Source organism: Argopecten irradians, unplaced genomic scaffold (genome assembly GCF_041381155.1).
Source record: "Argopecten irradians isolate NY unplaced genomic scaffold, Ai_NY scaffold_0153, whole genome shotgun sequence".
Classification (NCBI taxonomy): domain Eukaryota; kingdom Metazoa; phylum Mollusca; class Bivalvia; order Pectinida; family Pectinidae; genus Argopecten; species Argopecten irradians.
The window spans coordinates 13971-25626 of NW_027187620.1; the positions used below are offsets into that span (position 1 = coordinate 13971).

Genomic DNA, 11656 nt, shown 5'->3' on the forward strand with positions numbered 1-11656 from the left:
GATGTAGGATTGATATTAATAATTATCTTATGAAATCCATTTAACTTCCTGAACACATGAAAAATATTTATATACGTGAATAATATCGGTTTATAACTTTATACACAATATTCTGTTTATTTTAAAATTAGGCAGGTCAATGAAATATTTAAATTTCTAACTTACACAATATTATGATATCAAATACATATCACAGACTGTTCAATTTAAGAAAAGTGGAAAATTAAAATCATCAGATCAGTGCTAGACTGGAACACAGTTGTTTGCAGTTGTGATTAATCTAATAGGGCCTGTATACAATATATATATGAAACAACATTATACGGTATGTATATACTGACAGAGTAATTCATATATTGAGAAAAAAAGATTAACTGATTTTATACGTAAGTGGTATATTGTAATCCGAACATACTGGAACCAGCTGGAGGCAGGCAGCAGCAGTACTTAATTTAAACATGCCACAAACCATGCATCCTCTGTGATAATTACACCGATAGATTAAAGTGAATAGTCGGGCAAAGAAAACAGTATAAATAGGTTCATTGGCCTTCCAAAAATCCTTACATGTCAAAATGACAGTCTAGTTCTGCTTGCATTGTCCAGTTTTGACAATTGAAAAAGCCCTGTTTATATTTAGCACAGATTAAAAAATAACTCTTTGAAAGCGAGGTGACGTGGAAAGGTCAACACGGACATGAATATAACCAAACCGGAAGGACATGTTAGGATCCCTATCAATTAACTTCTTCGCATACAGAGCGATTTTAACAGGAAAGGTGTACGAAATAAACAGAAATAAAATTAACAGCGCCCTCCCACACGCACACACATGCAAAAAAGAAATATTTGTACACAAACACCAGAGCACCAGAGAACGAAGATCTGCATAGTTATCATTACATGTAGGTAAATATAATGCCATGTCAAGAGTGAACTTTCAAGTGAAGAATGTACTAGGAAATAGAAACCTAGTATTGAATGTTGAAGTTTGCTGACAGTTAATTATTAATAAAAAAAATGTCATAATCCATATTACAATACAATTAATGACCAGATCAGCTATACAGAGCTAGCCTTTTTTCGTCACATTAGTCTTTAACAATAATGGAAATAAAACTCGAGATCTGACACACATATAAAAAAATTCCGGAATGTTTTGTCTTCTCAAGTTATTAGAATAGCTGTTTAAACTCTGCACGGACCATGATTATGTAAAGATTATACATCATAAACAAGCTTGAATGTCAACCTAAAGTGAAGCAGTTGACAAACAGGTGAAATCTGAGTATGGTATTCAGCATATTTATTCAATAATCTACTTCAACTTTCAAAATTGATCGATAATATATGTAGGATAATTTAATAAGAGTTTCCAGTTATTGCTACACCATTATGTCTATGTCTGTAAAGGGAAGACAAATATAACTTATATCAAACACCGTGATATTAAGTAACAATTACAAAATAAATGAATACTAAGTTTAAATATTTATCAATCATGGACCTTTGTTGAGGTCCATTATGATATTATACTGCCCTGGTAGAATTCAATGGCATCACAATCGCGATATCGACCTGGGCCTGGAGGACAATAATTAGCATATCGGATCAATGTTTGAATTTTTAGAAACACTGGGTCAATATATATTCACTATTGTGATTTGTGAAGACATACCAGAGTCGTTATTCCTATTGTGATGTCACTCCTAAGTCAATATTGCGATTATGATGTCACATATCCCAGCGTTGAGTCAGATTTCTTGGGGACGATAAGGCGCCCTGATAGAAAACAAAATAATGACCTTGGGCTACGCCCTCTCTCATTATTTCATTCTACCTAATTACCAGGGCATTATAAGGGCATATGGACCTCAGCAAAGGTCCATAATCGATAATTATATATTTTCATGAAATTATACTTTATTAGTTAATTTGGGGATAAATATAAGCTGATGCTACTGAGGATCTTAAGTGCCCAAAGCCGTTAAAATGTGTGTCCGGCTAAGGTTATATAATATTAATAATAAAGTCTTTATTTGTACTTGATGACATAATGAGTCGGACTTGACAATCAACTTTTGGTAAAGTATACATGAAAATGTACAGTATTTACAAATGTTGATGTCAATATTATCTATATAGAAGTTCAAATTAAAGTTCATATTGTGCGGATAGATTTATAGAGGATATTTCATGCAAGAGGCCAATTGAATAACTGCAATTTGATTGATTCGGTAAAAATCTGTTTATCTGTTAATAAAGGAGACAAATTTCATTGCTCTAAAACAGGAAGAGAAGTCTAAAATACCAGATTGTGTATATCTATATATATAGAAAAGATTTAACAAATGACAAATACTTTGTTTTAAGCATTAGCGCTTTCTGTTTATCCTCAGATATATATGTAATGTGTTCGACCCAATAAGTGCCCATGTCCCTATAATTATCAAACGCCCTGGGCGCTTATTGGGTCGAATACAGTATGTCAAATTGAAATACCCGCTAAAATGGACTTGTAATATAGTTCACGATCAAGACAAGTATATTAAAGACATGTTCTCTTTATTAACAGTTCGACTTTATAATGATTACATGACCTTCAGTTTTTATTTGAAATTTTTGCAAGGGTGCAAAGATGAAATCCCTATAAATGAAATAGAAGTGTCAATAATTGAACCCTTCAATCATGTATGTACTGATATCATTTCCAATTCTACACATATTTGTGTGTGTACATGATAATGCCTGTATAATATTTATATTTGTTTGTCATTTTCTAACAGGTTTGATGTCCGGTCTCGTGTATTTCTGTAACATGGAAAGAATTACCAATATGCACTGAAAACTATCATCTTAAAACAAATACACAGGTATATGTAAGTATGTTCACTTAAGTCTGCATAGTTGTAATTTTCTTCCTTTTGACAAATTGAAAAAAACTTTTGTTAAAATATATAGGTTAAACTGCATTTAATGTGGGTCCCGCATTCATATGCTGGAGCCATACATTTATCAGATTGTTTGTCCATCTTTTTATATCCCTTTCAACAAACTTAGTCAATGGTCATGGTCACAGGGTCATAGGTCTTTTCTTGTAAACAATGAGGCAATATGTCAAGGAAGTAAGAGAACAATAATTATAGGTCACTTTATCAAACATCCTGGAAAGAGTGAATTTTAGTTTTGCTGTCTCTTAATTCAGAACATTTTTCTTTTATTTAGGAAAATTATGTTGTTCGGAATGGAAATTAATTTGTTTTTAATATTTCAATTTGCATATTATGTGATGCATTCATTTAGCCAGGTTTTGTCAGTATTCTAGTATTGTAGAAGGTAATATTTTTATTTTTATGTTTGATCATCTCATACAGTTGATATCATTTGAGGTTGATGTATCTTAATATCAAAAGTAACCATTTTTTCCACAAGTAAAACAGATTTCAAAGCATTGAATTGTTCTAAATGTTGGAAAACTAAAGGTTCTTCACAATTTCATAACATTTTCTGTATTGCAGGTAACTAACAACATGAATGTGCCAGCAGATATGCCGAATCATGACGTCACTCAACAGAAAGTATCATAATCACACTCTGAAGTCTCTCTTAAAGTAAGTATTTGTTTCAACACCAATTACACATACTTGCTATAAGTATGACACATAAATGATATATACAAGTACATGTACTGACTTCCAAAAATCGTAAAACAATACTTTCTTAAGTTATGAAGGATGTGAAAGTATAAATACTAGTACAATGAAAGTTTATTTTGCATAACCTAAAGTTCTTATTATTTAAGTCATAAGCTACACATGTCATTCACAAATAAGCAATTTCAATTATCTCCTTTGATTTATTTCATAGGAAATTATGGTGGCTAAAATTATATTGTAGAGTCATTTTTTTCATATTTTGGTAATATTTAAATTTGTTTTACAGAGTACAGGAACAAGCTAAGCCATGTCCATTCATTTTGTTCTGCCAGTGTCTCATCTTCAGATTTGTTCGACTATTTGGAGACCATTCTTAACCAGCAACCTTAGCAGCAATCACTTCAGTGTATGGAACAGTGGTGTATCACATAAAGAAATATGTAAGGTGATGAAAGTGATGGTGTTATATGTGAACTGTAATTTGCTCAATAAGAAATATACTACAAAAAGGAGTCTTGATAAAACTTATCCTTGATTTACGTTCTTAAATTCTGAAGTTAACACGTTTCATATGAATAATTTAAAGGGACAATTTAGTAAGAGAGATTGTATTAAAAAAACTTATTTATCAGCAATTTCAAACATTCTCAGGGAATGGAACAGAAATGTTGTTAAATTTTGGCTCTGACAGTGAGGGGCGGGGCACAATAGGGGAATTTAGGTAAATCTATAAAATATACTTGTCCTAGAGTTCTGCATGGATTGAACAAATTTGGCCACTACAAAAATCCTAAACTACAGATGTGGAATTTTTCAATATTAATGCTTGACTCTTCATAAGAAAATACTGGAAAATAGGAGTAAATGCTATAAATTGCTACTTGTCCTGAGTTGTAAAAGAATTATTGTAATAAATTTTGTCCAAAAATATCCTTGTTAAGGGAACAGAACTTGTATAAATTTTTCTATGACCCCCCCAGGGGCAGAAAGGGATGGGGACCAAATAGGGGAATTTAGATTAAATCCTATAAATTGCTACTTGTATAATGCATGGATTGTCACTAAATTTGCTACAAATCATCCTTGGGGGAAAAGAATCATATAAAACTTGTATAAATTTTTAACTGACTCCCCGGGGTCCATACCAATAAAAATAGAATAAATCCTATTATAAATTGCTACTTGTCCTAGAGTTCCGCATGATTATTCGGAAATAAAAAATCCTTGGGGGAAGGGGAACAGAACTTGTATAAAGTTTTGCTCTGACCCCCCGGGGGCAGGAGCAGCGGGGCACAATTGGGGGAATTAATCCAATTTAATAAATCACTAATAGTGTCTTAGAGTTCTAACATGAATTATGACCAAATTTGGCCAAAACAACCTTGGAGGAAGGGGATGATTTGCATGAATTTTGCTCTGAATGAGAGCAGGAATGTCTTAGGGTAATTAGAGGTAAATATTTTTCAAAACTTAGAAAAAGAAAAATAAACCTGTATCCAGAACATTACTTGGCATTACAAACCATTGTTTGATACAGGCCCTCTGGGCCTCTTGTTTATTATTAAAAACTAATGTAAACATTTGTTTTTTTTTTTTTACAGGAATTGAATATGTCCTGGTGCTGTCAGTGTGTGTCATGATTTTAAAAATAAGCATGCAATCTGAAAGAACTTTACATGTAGGTGCCGTGGCTATATATCTTTGTATCATTTTATTCCATCAAGTAATGTATGAAATCTAATTAAAATGAGACTTTTAAATTGCGCTCTTTTATACATCCAATACAATGATGTAAGCAAGGCTTAATTAAAAGAAATTTAAATACTAATACAAGGATTCATGCTAGGTGACCCCTATATGGGTAGTTTTACATCTTGTATTATAACATGAGCTTCGTAGTAGCGAAATTATGTCTAATTGTAATTTTGGTAATGTATGCTAAGGATGTTTTTGATCTAGAATACTTCGTTAGAAAAGCAGCAAAATTTAAATGGAGAATCTTTTAGTTTTAGGAAAAAAACAATTATTTTAATTAAGTTAAAAAAACTAGACACTTACATGACTTATTAGTAATTTCAGACATTGTCAATTACATTAATTTCACACCATTTCAACCCCTCTCTTTTTCTCAAATCATTACTGTAATCTGTTTGATATTTTTTTAACTCCCTCAGGTACAACTTCTTTGAAGTTTACCTGTAGCCCTTTTTCAACACTTTGTTATGGAGTTAAAACGGGAATTTTACCCTTTATTCTACCAAGGTGTCAAGTTTATGTTAGACTCTTGCTGATGTCAAGCTCAAGTGAGTAACAATTACACTAATTGGGTATGTCAAATTTGTCCAATTAATCTCTATGTGAAATTTTTTGGTTGTGTAACAAATAGGTGAGTCTTATTAACTTATGACCCTCAAAGTAAAGGTGATAGTGTCTACCAATTTTAATCAAAGACTGGTCTTTGATTATTTGATTAATTACCCAGTAAATTATTTTGAGAGTTTAAAAAAAGGAACTAATGCAACTAAAATTTAGTGATTTGTATCTAATTTTTTAAAATTTACATGCTACAACTTTAAATTTCTATAATTGAAAATTATGTTTATGAACAATTAGGAGACAATATGATACATTATGATTTGCTGAAGGTTTGACATAGTAACTGTCTTCTCTAAAATATTTATACTATGAAATCAGATGGAACTCCATTAAAATTACACCATTGTCTTATCCTTTTTAACCCTATCTTTTCATGTTTCACTTTGGTATATCTACTGGCCCTTTCTACAAATACATGTACAGTGTATCACCCATTCATTAAATTGATTTTGTTTTATTTACTCCCAGCTGTGTGAAATGTCATTTACCCCTCTAATGAGTAGGAGGAAACTTTGACCCTCTACACCCTATCATCTACCCCTTGTTCACTTGTAGGTAACCCTCTTTCTCAAATAAAGTGTTGGAGTCAGGTGACTTGAAATTGTGATTTTTTATTGACCCTCAACGTCTTTTCAAACCCCTCTATACCCATCAAACCTAATCTAACCCTATCACATACCCCTGACCCTCAGTACTAACCTGGAGTGATTTTCTTTGGCTGTACCTGGTATCTACCCTCTACCACTACCCTCTACACCCTATCATCTACCCTGACCCTCTACTCCCTCTTCTCTCACCATCTACCCCTCTACCACTACCCTCTACACCCTATCATCTACCCTGACCCTCTACTCCCTCTTTCATCACCATCTACCCCTCTACCACTACCCTCTACACCCTATCATCTACTCCTGACCCTCTACTCCCTCTTCTCATCACCATTTACCCCTCTACCACTACCCCTCTACACCCTATCATCTACTCCTGACCCTCAACTCCCTCTTCTCTCACCATTTACCCCTCTACCACTACCCTCTCTAACACCCTATCATCTACCCCTGACCCTTTACTCCCTCTTTCATCACCATTTACCCCTCTACCACTACCCTCTACACCCTATCATCTACCCTGACCCTCTACTCCCTCTTTCATCACCATCTACCCCTCTACCACTACCCTCTACACCCTATCATCTACTCCTGACCCTCTACTCCCTCTTCTCTCACCATCTACCCCTCTACCACTACCCTCTACACCCTATCATCTACCCCTGACCCTCTACTCCCTCTTTCATCACCATCTACCCCTCTACCACTACCCTCTACACCCTATCATCTACTCCTGACCCTCTACCCCCTCTTCTCTCACCATTTACCCCTCTACCACTACCCTCTACACCCTCTCATCTACTCCTGACCCTCTACTCCCTCTTTCATCACCATTTACCCCTCTACCACTACCCTCTACACCCTATCATCTACCCCTGACCCTCTACTCCCTCTTTCATCACCATCTACCACTACCTTCTACACCCTATCATCTACTCCTGACCCTCTACTCCCTTTTCTCTCACCATCTACCCCTCTACCAATACCCTCTACACCCTATCAACTACCCCTGACCCTCTACTCCCTCTTTCATCACCATCTACCCCTCTACCACTACCCTCTACACCCGATCATCTACTCCTGACCCTCAACTCCCTCTTCTCTCACCATTTACCCCTCTACCACTACCCTCTACACCCTCTCATCTACTCCTGACCCTCAACTCCCTCTTTCATCACCATTTACCCCTCTACGACTACTCTCTACACCCTATCATCTACCCCTGACCCTCTACTCCCTCTTTCATCACCATCTACCCCTCTACCACTACCCTCTACACCCTATCATCTACTCCTGACCCTCTACTCCCTCTTCTCTCACCATTTACCCCTCTACCAATACCCTCTACACCCTATCAACTACCCCTGACCCTCTACTCCAACTTTCATCACCATTTACCCCTCTACCACTACCCTCTACACCCTATCATCTACCCCTGACCCTCTACTCCCTCTTTCATCACCATCTACCCCTCTACCACTACCCTCTACACCCTATCATCTACTCCTGACCCTCTACTCCCTCTTCTCTCACCATTTACCCCTCTACCACTACCCTCTACACCCTATCATCTACTCCTGACCCTCTACTCCCTCTTCTCTCACCATTTACCCCTCTACCACTACCCTCTACACCCTATCATCTACCCCTGACCCTCTACTCCCTCTTCTCTCACCATTTACCCCTCTACCACTACCCTCTACACCCTATCATCTACCCCTGACCCTCTACTCCCTCTTTCATCACCATTTACCCCTCTACCACTACCCTCTACACCCTATCATCTACCCCTGACCCTCTACTCCCTCTTTCATCACCATCTACCCCTCTACCACTACCCTCTACACCCTATCATCTACCCCTGACCCTCTACTCCCTCTTCTCTCACCATCTACCCCTCTACCAATACTCTCTACACCCTATCATCCACCCCTGACATTCTACTCCCTCTTTCATCACCATCTACCCCTCTACCACTACCCTCTACACCCTATCATCTACTCCTGACCCTCTACCCCCTCTTCTCTCACCATTTACCCCTTTACCACTACCCTCTACACTCTATCATCTACTCCTGACCCTCTACCCATTCTTCTCTCATCATTTACCCCTCTACCACTACCCTCTACACCCTATCATCTACTCCTGACCCTCTACCCCCTCTTCTCTCACCATTTACCCCTTTACCACTACCCTCTACACTCTATCATCTACTCCTGACCCTCTACCCATTCTTCTCTCATCATTTACCCCTCTACCACTACCCTCTACACCCTATCATCTACCCCTGACCCTCTACCCCCTCTTCTCTCACCATCTACCCCTCTACCAATACTCTCTACACCCTATCATCCACCCCTGACCCTCTACTCCCTCTTTCATCACCATCTACCCCTCTACCACTACCCTCTACACCCTATCATCTACCCCTGACCCTCTACCCCCTCTTCTCTCACCATCTACCCCTCTACCAATACTCTCTACACCCTATCATCCACCCCTGACCTTCTACTCCCTCTTTCATCACCATCTACCCCTCTACCACTACTCTCTACATCCTATCATCTACCCCTGATGCCCCTGACCCTCTACTCCCTCTTCTCTCACCATATACCACTCTACCACTACCCTCTACACCCTATCATCTACTCCTGACCCTCTACTCCCTCTTTCATCACCATTTACCCCTCTACCCCTACCCTGAACAATTCCAAACTTTTTATGACATTCTTAGGAAAGTAATTAAGCGTGAAATTTGAGGTTATTGAATTGATTCCTTTATAATCGAAATATGGGTGCCCAAATAATAGTGAGATTGTTGGAAGTTTTTGTATGAAAGGAAGTGGAGTAGACTGTTGTCAAATTTAATAGGATGATTTTTCAATGTCATCTGTGTAGATCTCTGAAATTTTTGGGCAAAAGTTAATTCAAAATTACTTCACAACCATCTTGGATGTTAAAAAAAAGTAAAATGAGTTTTACATACATACTGCTTCAGTTATCGGATCCAATGTGATATCGAGGTTGAGTCATTTAGCAAGGCCTTGACTTGTCTGGTCTGTATTCTAATAATCATTTGGAAATCAGTTGGTCACCTTAGGCTCATAACCCTGATAGTAGCAACTCATGTAGGGGATAGGGTGTAGAAGGTACTAGAATCCAGTTACATTCAATATCGCTATCTACTAAACAGTTTCATTGATATATGGATAAATCAGGCAGGGGAAGGAAGTATAACCGATATTTTATGATTTCTAAAAATTCAATTTAGTGTCAAACTGTTCTTAGCTGAATTTAACTATTTAAGTTTTATAAGCTGTTGTCATAAATATTTCTGATAATGATTGATTGATTAAAAAAAAATATGGTATATCATACCATACTGTAGAGTCTAGTGTCCGTTCATCAATATTTCACAAAATGACTTCTTGAAAAACACTTTTTGAAATTTGTACAAATGGTTGAAAAAGCCTGAGGGGCAGTATCATATTGCCAGAAAAGTGAAAGAACGACTCTTTGAAAGTTATGTATGAAGGGTTGGAGGCTTTGGCGAAAATGGCTAGATTTAACCATACATTTTCATAAAATACTTCTATTGAAAATAATAAATTTACAATGCTCATACGTATTTCAGCTTCATTTTCTGGGAAATAATTAATGTGATAGACAGGCTCTTCTTTATTGAATCCATAATTGCAATACTCTTGTCAGATTATAAGATTATAACTGTTCATTATTAGATTTTGTCACATTTACTGTGTTAATCATTTCAGTGATTCTATTGTTGATGAAATGGTTTCCTCAGGTACTCAGCTAGCCCAACCTCTGAACAAGACTTTGATCATCTCATCATGATCAGTACTTCTGGATCTTACTGATGTCAAGGATAAGTGAGTACTTTTGTTCTATACTTGTCCAGACTTTGCTTTTTATCTGTTATGACTTCACAATAAACAGAAATATTAAAAGACTGTGTATCAAATGTGAAGCTTTTAAAATGCATAATGATGAAATTACTTATTTTAATTATTGTCAGACATTAACAAATGGAATTTAAGGAAACATTGACATCTTGTATTTACTAGTGATGTATGACTTAAATGATTTTCAGGTCTTTGTACTTCTTGTTAAAGTTAAATATTTCTGCTGATTTCAACTGAGATAGATGTTTTCTAAAAAGTTGTATTGCAATTATTACTTATGGTGTTTTATTTGCAGCTTTGAAACACTTCAACATGGCTGTATGAGTGTGTGAAATGCGACCTATTATCTAAGGTACAGATAAACGACTACTGATTCCAGGTAAAATTAAATACAGGTGTTTTTTTCCCTTTTGCTTTCATTTTACAGGTTGTGTTGAGTTCCGCCTGGGATCTCTTGTTTACAAATGATTATTGCCATTATTATACTTAAACTTACTTGAAAATGCAATAAATTATTCTTTTACAAGGTAAGTATTTCAAGATGCTCTACTGCTTACAAATGTTTTTTCCATGCAAAAAACGGGTGCAGAAGACTTAGTATTTTTCTTCAGTAACAAAACTACTTTACACCATTTCCGCCATTGAAAAGTCAATAGTTTGTCAATAGTTAGTTAACATAACTTGGAATTGAATGTATGTATTAGACAACTTTTACTGTCAACCACCATATAGATAACAATCCTTGCCCAGATGTATCTGATACAAATTAAGTCATTTAAATCCATGAATTGAATTTATTAATTTTAGGATGCCGAAGACAGGGAAACCAGATAGTTATTGGAAAGACATTATGCAGAGGTATGCCAATGGCGAATACACATTTTCTACTGGAAAGAAGCCGGGCAGCAGTAGGTGGAAGGCAGTCATTAAACAGATAGATGACTGTCCCCTCCATAGGAAGGCGCAAACACGTGATCTCCTTGGACGACAAATACCATGCAAATGTGGCTACCATAAGGTGTGTTGAATATAAGATTTTATAATGATGTCTATATATTAGTAACTGACCATATAATCTTTGATCAACTCCACA

General features: G+C 36.2%; 1 long non-coding RNA gene across 4 annotated transcripts; it reads left to right on the forward strand.

Annotated features, from left to right (window-relative positions):
• The first annotated feature begins 966 nt into the window (after positions 1 to 966).
• Positions 967 to 10943, forward strand: LOC138311902 (uncharacterized). Of its 4 annotated transcripts, none has more exons than XR_011206788.1 (6): positions 967 to 1288; positions 2787 to 2879; positions 3519 to 3611; positions 3943 to 4101; positions 10414 to 10530; positions 10859 to 10943. It is a non-coding gene; the product is annotated as an uncharacterized lncRNA (long non-coding RNA). The 4 variants fall into 4 exon arrangements; XR_011206787.1 differs by having other exon boundaries at positions 967 to 1277; XR_011206790.1 differs by having other exon boundaries at positions 967 to 1277; positions 3943 to 4096; positions 10446 to 10530.
• Positions 10944 to 11656: the final 713 nt, after the last annotated feature.